The 14,382-nt window shown below is 45.4% G+C and overlaps 1 long non-coding RNA gene across 1 annotated transcript in view; it reads left to right on the plus strand.

Annotated features, from left to right (window-relative positions):
* Positions 1 to 360: 360 nt before the first annotated feature.
* Positions 361 to 14,382, plus strand: part of LOC128343523 (uncharacterized) — a 38,881-nt gene continuing 24,859 nt past the window's right edge. Inside the window, exon 1 of the long non-coding RNA XR_008315578.1 lies at positions 361 to 630. This is a non-coding gene — a long non-coding RNA (uncharacterized LOC128343523). The remainder of the gene's footprint in view (positions 631 to 14,382) is intronic.

Here is a 14,382-nt window from a genome sequence, read left to right on the forward strand (position 1 = left end):
AGGTAAGTTTCTGTAGGTGATTAAGATGGTCTACTTCAAGTCATCATTTTGAAGTGGGTTTGAGTAGATCTCTTGCCATGACTTCAGAAACATACCTACAGTGGACTTTTTCTAGCCATCAATATTAAGAGGCTGAGTAGATGCCTAAACATCACATCTCTTGACAAAAAGTGTTTATCTTGGAATGTGTTGCCTTTTGAAGCTCCCAAATCTGCCGGAACAACTTTTGCCTATGATCCATGTGCAGGCAGAGCCCAAAGAAGAAAAAAATTAATTAGAAGAGCAAGTCTCAAATTCAGTTGGCTGAAGTCACCCATTGATGTCATAAAGCCAGTGGAAAGAATGTTCTAGAAAGTGTGCCAGTAGAGTCTGCAGGCCAGCGAGTAGGACCTTCTAACAGTGGACCATTCCTCTGCTATGCTGAGGAAGCCCTTAAGTTCCTCTTTTCTGGTGTCATGAATGGCTAGAACCAAGTGCACTCAGAAATCCCTAGAAACACATGAGAAAAAACCAAAGTCTGACAGGAGGAGCTTAAGTCCAAAGGCCACACTAGAATATGTGTCAGAAAACAAGATGAAACAACAGTTTTCTGATTCAATGAACTGAGGACTTCATACTGCAAACCCATGTGTGAGTGCTTACTCTAGGCAACCTTAATCTGGACATAGGCATCAGATTGGGTAGAGACAGAGGGAAAAGGGAGTTACAGAAATGTGATGTAAGGGAAAGGAAGGAGTGTTTTGGTTTGAAGATAGTGCTGGCAGTGCTGATTCATTAGCTTTAATCAGATCTCAGTGTTGTTTCCCCACCAGTATCTACCATGGGTGTCTGTTGCTGTTTTTGAGACTTTATCTTTCTCATCTGAATTGGGTTTTCCCACCTTGTTTCTCTCTTTTATACTTGAAAAATATTCAGAAGTGAAGGGCCTGCTTGTGAAAGCAATGTTTGCTCTTTTTGTAGAGAAGATGACAGAAAATCTGACCAAAGAATCTCTCCTTTTCCCAACTTATATTTCACACAGACACCTAAGTTCCTACATTAACATTTGCAATTTCCCCCCAAATAGTTTCCCCCCCTGCATCCTTTTTTCTCATCACACAGCTTTGAAATCCTTATGGTGGACCAATAGGTGGTCAAGGAGACTATATCTTAGGATCAGAGAACTGCAAGCCATTCATTACAACAATTACCCAAGTAGAATGTGGTATGGCTGTTACTGGCAGTCCTTGTGGTAAGCCAGTTCTTTGGCCCTTTCTGGATCTTAGCTGGTATGTGGCTACATGGCCATAAAAATCCCATTTGGGTGTAGCTTAGTAAAGAAGGGGTAAATGGCCGAATGACTCACAGATATTCCCTTCACCCCCTTGAATCCTCAGCTGATGAAAATGAGGCTCACATGGACGTGAGTTGGTAGACGTTTGGTGACCCCAAACCACCTCTGTGGTCTGCCAAGCTTTCTGAGTGGAAAATGGGCTTCAGTATTAAAGGTTTATTTGTCGGCTGTAGGCCCCTCTCCAATTCCTGTCCTACAGGCACTTTCAGCAATGCAGAGGGATGACTTGATTGTTAGGAAGTCTGTATGCTGAAGGTGCTGAGCTGTGCACAGCTCCTTTGGCTAAGCTTCTGTGTAAACATCATCTGTTGTTAATTCAGTCCAGAATTTTTGCAAACAGAATTTTCATTTCTTTCTCCCCCACCCCCATCCTTCTCCTCCTCCTCTCTCAATTATTATTTACATTCTTAGAGGGGAAGAATTTAATATGCAAATGAAAAGAACTATTTGAACAAGGTGTAAAGATTCACTTTATTGTTTAACATTTTATTATGAAAGCATACATTGGTCGGTCTCCATACTATGGGTGCTAAACAAACAAACAAAAAGGAAAGAATTGTTGTTTTGTTCCCCAAGTGGTTTAGAAAACAAGCAAAGCGGAGGGAAAGAATCAGGGATACACAGCCAGGAAGTAACTCTGGGCTAGGATGAATGAAAAGTGATCCATCTTTCAATGCCCTTTCTTATGAAAAAATTTATATCCAAATGTGCATCCATGCTTCTTTCTAGCCTTAATGCCCATGGGCCTCTTGTTGTTTTTTTTACTAGCTAATAGGCATGCTTTGGAGCACAATCTAGAACATATAGATATCAAAATAATTACAAGTGATTTGGGGCCTAAAGAATATAGGTAGGGGCCGTATTCAGGTTCTGACAGCAGTATGAAAGCCTGCTAACAAAATCTGGAGGGTATGGTTGTTGGTAGTTCACCTCAGAGCTGGTTTTCATGTCCGTTTTTCAGCTTGTTCAGACAATCTGACTGGAGATTATCCCATGTGTGTTTTAAGAGCCCAGATGTCCTTGTCAAGCTTTCCAAAATGGTTTGAGCAAGCATGGTGATTCACGATTTGAAGCTGTTGTAAGAAGTTACACAGTGATTTTGATTCACACTCATGTTAACTTCAGAATAAACTCCAACTGATCATGTGACTAGAGAGAGGAATACTCATCACTTGAACTGGGAGCACAAAGAAAAAATATCTGCATGAGATTGAAGTCATGAAAATATATTTCCGAAGTGGCCATCTGTGTTCCCTATATTTTAAACCACCAATGGTACCACAGTGACCATTGTTTAAGACAAACAGATTTCTGTAGCTCCCAAAATTGACCATCAGGTTTCCATTTATAGGTGAGGGTCTTCTAATATGGTACAAATTGAAACTGAAAACCAGTCTTTAGTCATTTAGAGTGAAGCTATGTCCGCATTCACATGTAACGGGGAACCGGAGTTGCCAGAGCCAGAGGTTTCCCTTCTGTTGCATCCAAATATGTGCCACTCTGGTTCTGTTCCTTCAGAGACCTGAGGTTTTGCTCCAGAGACACCAGTTTGAACCCTCAGTTTGTAGTGAGTTTCACTGCTCAAAAGCGAGGTTCTCTTTGGGGCGCATTATGTGCGAATGCAGCACTGGAAGTTGCATTTGCTCCAACCTTCCTCTTGAGGGAGGAAGCTCGTGTGTGTGTGTGTGTGTGTGTGTGTGTGTGAGAGAGAGAGAGAGAGAGAGAGAGAGAGAGAGAGAGAGAGAGACTGAATATGCAGTCTGTCCTTCAAACAAGAAGGAAGCCTGCACAGCTAGTTCCTGCTCCTCTCTGCAGTCTCGCTGACTGCAGAGTGGATCATCTCCATTTTGTCAGAATGTAGACAGGAGAGCTTTGGTGGGGAGTGGAAGTGTGAGTCCATTGGACCCACGGTTCTACATTATGTGTGAATGTGGCCTATGTATGATGCAGCTTTTGTAGGGATGGATCACTTCGGTATGCTGTTAATGAATTCCATGTTGGAATGTTCTCCTATAGTTAAAAAGAAACATCCCAAACACCTCCCTGAACACAGAAAGCCAGCACATTACAGAGAAAGCTAAACTAGCCTGTATGGCAGCCCAGTAGAGGCTTAACAAATGACCTGATTCTTCTGTCAGCTGACCCTTTTTCTAGGAGAGGGTAATGGAGGTAATTGCCTTGGGCTGCACACAAGGAAAGGGCCACATTAGCACTGGCAAACATTACACTCCAACTGAGAAAAGAAGGAAAAAGTCAGACCTCTCAGAATCAGGTTCTGTCTGGCTAGGACTGCAAAACAGTGGGGGTTGTCAAGCAGCTGCTAGGCCAAATTGCAACACTGGCAAGCAGGTTTGGGTTTGATGGGCCACAAATTGTGCCAGCCTGGGCTAAATGAAGACCCTTCCACTCAGATGCTTGTTTTCTAGGTACAGGAAGTTTGTATATGGCAGAACTTTCAAACATGTGATCATACACCTGTGGTCTGAAGTGGCACAGGTGGCTCTGGACAATAAAAATTACAAACTAAGCCTCCTTTGAGAATGTAGGAAATAACCAACAGAATGACCGTGAGATCACATTGCTGTGTCCATCTCCTACCCTGCAGTGCTTTTTAACATCCCTAACATCCCTTATCAAGATACGTCAGAATTTGGGCTGTAAGTTCTCCAGGGTAGGATAGAACATATTTCTAATCAGTGCACCGTGCACAACCATGGAACCCTATAATTAGTAAAGTACTTATCTCCTTAAGCCAAATGAAATGCAGCAAGCACCAGCTCTACTGGGGTTATACCATCCTGCTACAGTTTGTTATGTGTGTGAATCAGGCTGGAATGACCTGTTGCCCAGAGGAGGGGTTCTGTTTATTTTGTATTTGAGATACAGACTGGATTTGATGTCATCTTCAGTTACTGAACAGTGTTGTGACTTTCTTTTTTGGGGTGGGTTGAGGGAACAGTTTCAGGTTCATCCCATGAAATGTAAGCTAGTAGATTCAGGGCAGACAACAGATGATAGTTCTTCACACAATCCATAATCTATGAAATTGGCTGCCACAAGTTGTGGAGATGACCACTGCCTTAGATAGTTTTAAGAAAGGAATGGATACATTCATGGCTGAAAGGTCAATTTATTTATTGCACTTTAATCTCACCTACTTCCAAGGAATTTAGGGTAGCACACAAGATTGTAACCAGCACCACCCACCCCTCCCCCAGTATTATCCCAGTAAGGTGCACCTAGGTAATTTTGGAGCCTGGACCCAAGGGCCTATGGAGGCCCCCCTTCCCTGAAAATTAAGCATCATCATGCTGCACCAGGCATCTAGGACACCATTTGGACAGACTAAAGAGGATGGAGGGGGGCAGGGGCTGTGGAGGCCCTGGACTTTGGATCCAAAGTCCAGGGGTAAGAGTATATCTGAAGGTGGGTCAGGCTGAGAGAAAATGACTCAGTGAGCTTCATGGCCAAGTGGAGTTTTGAACTGGGTCTCCCTAGTGCTCATATGACATGCTAATATCTACACCACACTGGCTTCACTAGTGGCCATTATCCATGTTCTGGGGCAGAACATGAGTTTCTGGAGGAGAGAGTTAATGGTGAGGCAGGGGGAGGGCTTTCTGCCCTGCTTGTGGGCTACTTTGGGAAATAGGATGCTGGACTAGATGCACCTTTGGTCTGTTCTAGCAGGACTTTTCTTATGAGCTTAAGATCAAGGGCACAGAAATGCTGGGAATTAGGACAGAAATTCCATGTGGCATTTAACCTCTGATCACTGATATTCTGTGTTTACTTGAGAGTTGTTAGTTCCTAGCTTTGTAGGAACTGACACACTCCAAAGATTTCTGCATTTTCACATACAAAGCTTAAAGAGGATCTTGCTTCAATCAGCTTTGTAACAAGAATGGAATGCCTTCTCTTGTTAGGACACTTATTCACATTGCAAAAACATGTCCTCTGCTTTCAGTGTTGGCCTAATTTGTGAAAATGCTTGTCCAATTCAAGAGAAACTATGGACAGAGCTGATATAGGAAGAGGATATAGAAAGGGGATTGAACACAGAGCACTAGCCAGTCTATTAATTACACTGAAATCATATCAGGTGCCAGGAATTTAGCAAATGATCCTGAATCAATGATTTGTTCCATTGCTGCAAAGTTATTTTAAGAGGCAGGTTGTCTGGTTTCCCAGAGGTACGAAATGGCACCATGGGCATTTAAATGGTGCACCCAGATAGTCCAGGAAGTGACCAACATGCATCCTGTCCCCCATTGCTGGGTAAAACCCAACTACTGCCCCAAGGAAGAGGAGGAGGTGTGGTGGTGATGGGTGACTAAGGCTGTAGCTACAACTGAACAATATTCAATCTGATTTGGACTAACTCAGATGTTGGGCCAAAACCAACAAGATGAAAATCAACAGAGACAAATGTAAAGTATTGCATTTGGGTGAGAAAAAAATTAAATGCACAAGCATGGGAGGGGACGGCTGGTTTGGAAGCAGTACATGTGAAAGGAACCTAGATGTCTTAGCTGAACATCTGATTCAGTTGCTTAAAAAGCTAATGTAATCCTAGGCTGCATTAACAGAGGCATAGTATCCATACTTTAAACACATATTCGGAGCATGTGTAAAGAGGCTATTCAAATGAGCAGCCTCCCCATGCGATGAAGGGACTTGCTGGAAGGGCATTGAGTTGGCCCCTGAGAATGTCGCAGCGAGCACGCTTTTAGCATGTCCCCTTCATTATCACATGTGCTGGGCTCTCTGTCATACATACTGGCCTGTTGATGAGCCAAAACCGATTCAGAGGAGGGCAACAAGAATGGTGAGGGAAGTTCTGTGAGGCACAGTTGAAAGAGCTGGGTGTGTTTACCCTGGAGGAGAGAAGACTCAGGGTGGGGAGGGGTAGCTTTATTTAGCAGGGGGAGAGCAACTGGCCCTATCCATCCCTGGCACAGGATCCCTCCAGTGGCTGTTGCTGATCTCTATCTTATGTTTCTTTTTGAGCCCTTTGGGGACAGGGAGCCATCTTACTTACTTACTTACTTACTTATTTATATGTAAACCACTTTGGGAACTTTTGTTAAAAAGTGTTTGTTGTCATCTTCTTCGTAGCTGAAGGGCTGTCACTTAGAAGGAGTGGACCTGATCTCTGTTGCTCCTGAGGGCAGGACTAGAGCCGATGGGCTGAAATTACAACAAGGCAGATTTCAGCTAGACATTTAGAAGTATTTCCAAACTATACAAGCTGTTCAACGGTGGAACAATTTGCGACTGCTGTGATGGCTTCTCCTTCTCTGGAGATTTTCCAACAGGGTCTGGACAGCCATCTGCCAGGGATGCCGTAGCAGTTTCCTGCACTGAGCCGGGGGTTGGACTAGAGGACCACTGAGGTCCCTTCCAGTTCTTAAATATCCCTGATACTGTGGGCTCAGCAGCAAAATCCAGAGGGTCCTCAGAAACAGTTACTCGGTGCTAATCAGTGTGACAGACCTGGGGTTTTTTAACGTCTTATGGAAGATAAGTCTCTGATGCTTGATTCTATTCAGTCCTTCTCAAAGTTGTGATAAGAAGGTGGTTGCTTTGTCAGGGTTACTCACTCTCTTCTGAGCAGTTTACTCAGCCCTGAGCTCATAGAGATAAGACAAACATCTCAACGCCATTTCCGGAGATCCACTCCATGCTTTGCACTCAGGCGATGCTTCATTTTGTGGTTGGTTACCAAAGTCTGAAGTCAGTAATCTTGCAAATTGTAAAGACTCCCCAGTAACCCTTTCTGATTCTGTATAATCCTTCTTTCCAGAGCAACCCATCTCCTCTGGTTCAGGGGGTCAGAAACAATTTATGGCAGTTCTAATGCATTCTCTCTGTTAATTGTTCCTTCGCCATACACACACTTGGATTCTCTCCAGGGCAAAGAAGTAACTAGAGCCTGTGGTTTGTAAGGCAGTCCTCTTATGCTTTTTAAGGCTAGCCTAGGAACAGGATAGGTCTTGATCCTGTGGATAACCTATAATGTCTTGAAATCAGGGATACATAAGGTCTAGTTCTCCCTTTTTATGAACCACCTAGAGCAGTGGTTCCCAAACTGGGAGCCTCCAAAGGCTGCTGAAGTGCATCAGCGCCTGCTACAATGCATCCCTGCTGGGGATTATGGGAGCTGTAGTTCAAAAACATCTGGAGGCTCCTAGTTTGGGAACCACTGGCCTGGAGCCTTCAGAGTCAGGCGGTATATAAATTTAATAATTAATAATTAATTTAATTATCCAGTCAGAGCCAGTCCTAGAATGGAAAGCACTATGGGTGAGGAGTGCCTTCAGTACCTCCCACCCCATGATTAGTTTAACCGTTTTGCCAACTTGTGTGACTTGTACAAGCTCAGCTTGGCAGCCCCTGCAGTTGGCGCTCTGGGTGACCACCTGGTTCATCCACCCCTAATGCTGGTCTTGTCTCAAACAGATTGACTGGAAGCGTTAACAAGAGTTTGAGGGCAGAAGCTGATGTTATCCCATCAATAGCAGGGCAGTTTGAGGAACATGTTCTGATATCTATCTATCTATCTATCTATCTATCTATCTATCTATCTATTTTCTAAAACTGCATTGATATTATATGGAAATATTCTCCTGCGGAGGACTTATGCTGCTTTTGATATCCTGCCAAATACTTCAGCACAACTGAGCTGTGGAACTCACTGCCATTGGATGTGATGATGTCCAAGAGAATAACTCAATAAATGGACCTGACAAATTATTGATATGTCAGAATATCAGCAAGTGTTTGTTGAGATGGTTGAGACAAAATCTTCATTTTCAGGTTGCCCCTAATTTCAGCCTAAATTTTGAGAATGAATAATGGGACTGGAGAACATCGTTCATCTTTCTGTGCTGCTGCATATTGCCTCGGAAACATCTAGAGCTAGTTGACAGGTTACTGGATTGGTCTGGCTTGCTCATTTGATCATCTGGATTGACCATGATTTGAGCTATTAGCCAAAAACCTGTACTTTCTATCCAGAAAGGGGAGAAGGCATGAAGCCCAACCCTTGGTTAGTCCTTTGTGCTAGTAGGATGCCATTCTCTGAGTGCCTTCAGCTTTCTGAAGGACAGTGAGTGGTAACATGGGCGGGGCCTTCTTCAGTGTGGCACCCTGACCTCTGGAACTCCCCACCTCTCATTTATCAGGCACCTTTCCTAATGATGCTTCATCAGCAGTGTAAGCAAAGACAAAAATATGTTTTTATTCTCTTGGGCTTTTAATGCTGTCCAGTCCTTTGTGTCGTCACTGACTGAGCTCTGACAGGATGTGCAGCATTATAAAAACGTATTGCTGCACCCCGGGGCTGCTGCAGACTCAGAATGCAGCAGCAGCACGGCTAAGAATGGGCAGTTGAGCTGGGGCACTCCGGCAGCTTCCCTGTTGTTGTCAATCGGGGGGGAACTGCAGAAGCAGTCTTAAGGCAAGCGCCCATTCTTCACACCCTTGGGGCTGGGTTCTGAGGCCACAGCAGCCCCCCCCTCCCGGTGCAGCATTACATCTCCATAACACTGCGCATCCTGTCAGCCAGTGTTTCTATCTGACATGTGATTGGGTGTGACTGGAGGTCTTCAAGCAAAGGCTGGATACCAAAAGCCAGCTCTGGATTTCCTGTATCAAGTAGGGGGTTGGTCTAGATGGTCAACAAGATTGCAACCACCTCTAGGGTTCAAAGCTGTTGGGGCATAGCAAGGTTAGGAACATAGGAACATAGGAAGCTGCCATATACTGAGTCAGACCATTGGTCCATCTAGCTCAGTGTTGTCTACACAGCCTGGCAGCGGCTTCTTCAAGGTTGCAGGCAGGAATCTCTCTCAGCCCTATATTGGAGATGTCAGGGAAGGAACTTGGAACCTTCTGCTCTTCCCAGAGCGGCTCCATTCCCTGAGGGGAATATCTCACAGTGTTCACACTTCTAGTCTCCTTTCATATGCAACCAGGGGGGATCCTGCTTAGCTAAGGGGACAAGTCATGCTTGCTACCACAAGACCAGCTATCTTCCTGTTAAGAGAGGGGGCCCTGGGGCAAAAGGCAAAGTTGGGGTTCTGCTCGCCCCCCACCTTCTTCTTCAGAGAGGCATGTAGGGGAAAGCAAAGTGCAAGCTGTAACCCAACTGGTGGGGAGGGGGGCCTCCCTCAGCGGCCTAGGGACATTTGTATCTCCTCCCCCTTTTCAGTTGTAGCTACACCCTGTTATGATATTTAATGGGATACTTAAAGTGAGTGGCTAAGAAAGTATTGGGAATCCCTCCGTGTTGTGGACCTCCCTTTATGTACTTGAGGGAGGTGACACTTCTCCAACGGAGGGGAAAGGACTCTTAACTAGCAGTCCCACTAACAGGGGAAGAGTCAGCCCGTGTACCAACAGTAACTATAGCAATGATGTCAACAGCAGAACAGCAGGCTTTGTTATGCATACCTAGTACAGCGGCCCATTTAATTGTTTCTAATAATAGTTGCTCTGAGCACAAGCCTTTCCTGGATGAGGGGAAAATCCCTGCATGCAGAGGGGTCCTGATAGGAGAACTCTATTTCCACTCTCACCTCTCTTTAGAGCATGCTCTTGGACACACACAGCAGTATGCCACAATGTCAAGGGGAATGGGAGAACTGTGCATGCCCCACAAACCCCCGTTGATTGGCTGCTGCAACTTCTGTTTTGAGAACTTTTGTTGAAAAGTAGTATATAAATATTTGCAATAGTAGTAGTACTATTACTACGACTACTGTTGCAAATATTTATTTGCACAGAGAAATATTTCTGTATACAAACCTTACATCGACAGTCTCTCCTCAGCTGGAGGGGTGTCGCCTCCCTCTAGTTCACAGAGAGAGAGGTTCCCAAACATCTCCTGGCCAGACACTTTCATTGAGGAATTGGAAGAGACTTGAGTCACACAGTTGGAGGGGGCCTTTGTTGAACTTTTTCAACAAAAGTTCTCAAAGCAGTTTGCATGCAAAGAGAAACAGCTCCCTGTCCCAAAATGACTCATGATCTAAAAAGAAACATAAGGTAAATCCCAGCAACAGCCACTGGAGTGATTATTTGGATAGGGACAGTTACTTCCCTGCCCCCCAAAGCTAAATACAAGAGAATCCTCACTTTAAAAGGGGGCTTCTCTCCTTCTTTGTCTTAGTGAAGTTACCTGAGATCCAAATCTCAGGTGGGATGCAGTGTGCAGAGGTGGAGGGCAGGGTGGAGATATGGGAGATGTGCCTGGACTCTCCATTCCTTCTTAGGTCCTGGCACCCCACTGCCATGGGGGAGAGGGAAAAGAAAGACACTGTGTCCTGTGGAGTCCCCTGGGATCCCTCCAGGCACAGGTGCTGCACCCTTACAAGGGGGAGGATATTGCCTTCAATGAATACAAGTTGTCCTAGTAAGAACTAATGTGCCTACTTTCCTTTCACTATCCCTACAACTGGACTAAATTTGGTCCAAATCGGTTAGGCAGTTCACAAGTTAGCCCACTTGCACCTCAAATGTTCATGTGTCCACCATCTTGAATTGGAGTAGATGACATCATCACAAACTATGTGTTTGAGGTATCCCTACAACTGTACCAAATTTGGTCCAAATCAGTTACCAATTGCACCTCAAACATTCACGTGTCCACTATCAGAGATGTGAGTTTCGGGCGGTATAGAAATAAGTTAAATAAATAAATAAATAAATAAATAAAATATCTTGAATTGGAGTGGATGACATCATCACAAACTATGTATTTGAGGTGTCCCTACAACTGTACCAAATTTGGTCCAAATTTGGTCCAAAATGTTCACGTGCCCACCATCTTGAATGGTAGGTGACTTCTTTATAAATTACGCCCTTGGGCCATCCCTATGTGTCCCTACATCTGTCACAGATTTGGTTCTAATCGGTTAGGTGGTTCACAAGTTAGCCCAATTGTGCCTCAAAAGTTTACACATCCACCATCTTGAACTGGGTGGATGACATCATCAAAAACGATGCCACTGAGGTGTCCCCATGTGTCCCTACCACTGTACTTGATTTGGTTCATATTGGTCCAGGCATTGCGAAGTTGATAGGGGGGACACACGAACACACACACACACACACACACACACATGGAATGCCAGGTGATCTCATAAGCTTACCGGAAAGAAAGCTAAAAATTGGTGAGTTGGCCAGAACCACAAAGGTGACTGAGGAATACTGATTTGAAGCATGGTGGGCTATGTGTGTGCTGACACTCTTTCCCTCTCCAAGTGGCACCCCTGGCACCCACACCTGCATCTGCCTCTCTCCCTGGAGACACCAGGGGGAGACACCGACACCCTCATAGGAACACGTCCAGTTTGCCTGAGCAGCAAAAACCTTCCCCCCTCTCCTGTCAAAGTCAGGTTGACCTCACTGCTGCAGTGCACCTGCTCACATACACAGCATCCATTGCCTCCGTCTCACATGAGGGAGCTGCAGTCAAATATTAAAAAGGCAGCAGGAGCATTAAATTATTCGCTAACAGAACATTGTCATCCCCCCCATAAAACTATTTTGACCTGTAGTTTTCTATGGAGTCTATTGCTCTTAAATGTGCAATGAGAAAGGAAATTAAAAATTAATCTTTATTTCCATCTCAGAAGAAAACCTTAATTCTCTGCACTGAAATTATACTCATAGTCCAGGGTAATAAATTATAGTTTTTAATTGCAGCTAGTCACGGCCAATCAAACCGGCAACTCTCTCCCCCCCGGCCCGGCCTTCCCTTTCTAGATTTAACTTCTGTATCCTAAAAAAATTCATGTAGTGCTTGGTGAAGAAAAAAACCCATCATGCACAAAAAGCATAATCTTAGGAAACTAGGACATCTAGTTTCAACAATAACTCTTTTCTCTTTTTTGACATCTTGTACCAAAAGGCCTCCAGGTTCATTTTGCACCTATGTGTATGCATGACCCGAATTAGGCAAATATAATATAATATTCTCATTTTGTGTAAGGGGTAGCTAAGATACAGCACTACTGTTTCTTTAAATAGACATGAAAGCATCATGCAGGAATGATCTCACTTTGTGCAGAAAAGCACTAAGACACTATTTACCAGTGCATCTATCAGAGTATCAGAAAAAGCCCTACTACTGTGTGTACCACAGAGTCACATGCACTTTCTAGTAGCATTTAGTCCTTGGAAGAGGCTTGGCTGATACTAAATCATCCTGTATTCTTCCACCCGATGCCCATTTGACCTGTATGATACATGTATCACTTCTTCGGAACATAGGAACCTAGGAAAATGCCATATACTGAGTCAGACCATTGGTCTATCTAGCTCAGTATTGTCTTCACAGACTGGCAGCGGCTTCTTCAAGGTTGCAGGCAGGAATCTCTCTCAGCCCTATCTTGTAGAAGCCAAAGAGGGAACTTGAAACCTTCTGCTCTTCCCAGAGCGGCTTCATCCCCTGAGGGGAATATCTTGCAGTGCTCACACATCAAGTCTCCCATTCAGATGCAACCAGGGTCCACCCTGCTTAGCTAAGGGGAGAAGTCATGCTTGCTACCACAAGACCAGCTCTCCTCTCCTTCTTCTACCTGAAGGTGAGGCTAGACATAGCAGGCTAAGCTTAGTCCCACAATGGGTTCACTGTGGAGAGAAACCAGCGTCATTCAGGAGAGCTGGTCTTGTGGCCACCCCGGACCGCACAGCCCAAAGGTTGGAGAAGTCCTGAAGCAGGGTTCATGGCAATCATTCTCCCCGTGCCGCACAGGCTACAAAGGAGCGATTAACCAATCACCCCTTTTACATATCCAAGGGTGCTCACCGATGTTCTAACCCTCAAATTACCACCCCGCCCGCACTGTTCCTGCCATTGTGGCTGACCTAACTCTAACTACGCACCCAGGACACAGAACGTAGGCGAAAAAAACCCCAACAGTGGCCAATGTGTTGGGAGCAAAAAATTCCTACTCGGCCCCTTCAGGTGGCCAGTCACTAGACCCGCTCTGTACCGGGGAGGGAGGGAGGGGAGAGCTCCTTCTCCTGTGATTGCCTGGCCCCAACTGAAGAGCGAATGGAGCGGGGATCAGTCGATCCTGGCCAAAACCCCGCCCCTTGACCAAAAGGGTCAAACGGAACCCTTCCTGGTCTTCGTGCAGGACAGGCTGGGACAAACTCCCTCCCATCTGCACAAGGCCGGGTGTGTGTGTGTGTGTTAAGTAATTAAAAACCCTAAATCAAATTAAAAATTAAAAATTAAAAAAAAATTTTAAGCCCTGAAAGGCCAGGCCAAACAAATATGTTTTAAGGGCCCTCCTGAAGGCCAACAGAGAACTCGAACTACGGATTTCTGCAGGGAGCGCATTCCACAGCTCCGGAGCAGCCACAGAGAAGGCCCGCCTCCGAGTCGCCACCAGACGAGCCGGTGGCAACTGGAGACGAACCTCCTCAGATGACCTTAATGTGCGGTGGGAATCGTGCAGAAGAAGGCGCTCTCCAAGGTAACTTGGACCTAAGCCGTTCAGGGCTTTAAAGGTAATCACCAGCACTTTGCATTTTGCCCGGAAACATATCGGCAGCCAGTGTAATTGTTTCAAAATAGGCGTAATATGGTCTCTCCGGGTTACCCCAGAGACCAATCTGGCTGCCGCATTCTGAACTAATTGAAGTTTCCGAACTACGTACAAAGGCAGCCCCACGTAGAGCGCATTGCAGTAGTCAAGCCGGGAGGTTACCAGCTGGTGCACCACTGTTTTGAGGTCATCCTCCTCAAGGAATGGACGCAGCTGTCGAATCAGCCGAAGCTGATAGAAAGCACTCCTGGCCATGGCCTCCACCTGAGAGACCAGGGTGAGGCCTGGGTCCAGGAGTACTCCCAAGCTGCGCACCTGCTCCTTCCGGGGGAGTGTAACCCCATCCAGCACAGGGAGATCTGAGGGACTCCATATAACAGCTCCTGCTTTGAGGAGCGACTGTCACCAAGCTCCACCATCTGGGATCTACCTGAGAGATAGGAATGGAACTACCGCAAAGCGGTGCCCCCTATTCCCAACCCC

Source organism: Hemicordylus capensis, chromosome 2 (genome assembly GCF_027244095.1).
Source record: "Hemicordylus capensis ecotype Gifberg chromosome 2, rHemCap1.1.pri, whole genome shotgun sequence".
Taxonomy (NCBI): domain Eukaryota; kingdom Metazoa; phylum Chordata; class Lepidosauria; order Squamata; family Cordylidae; genus Hemicordylus; species Hemicordylus capensis.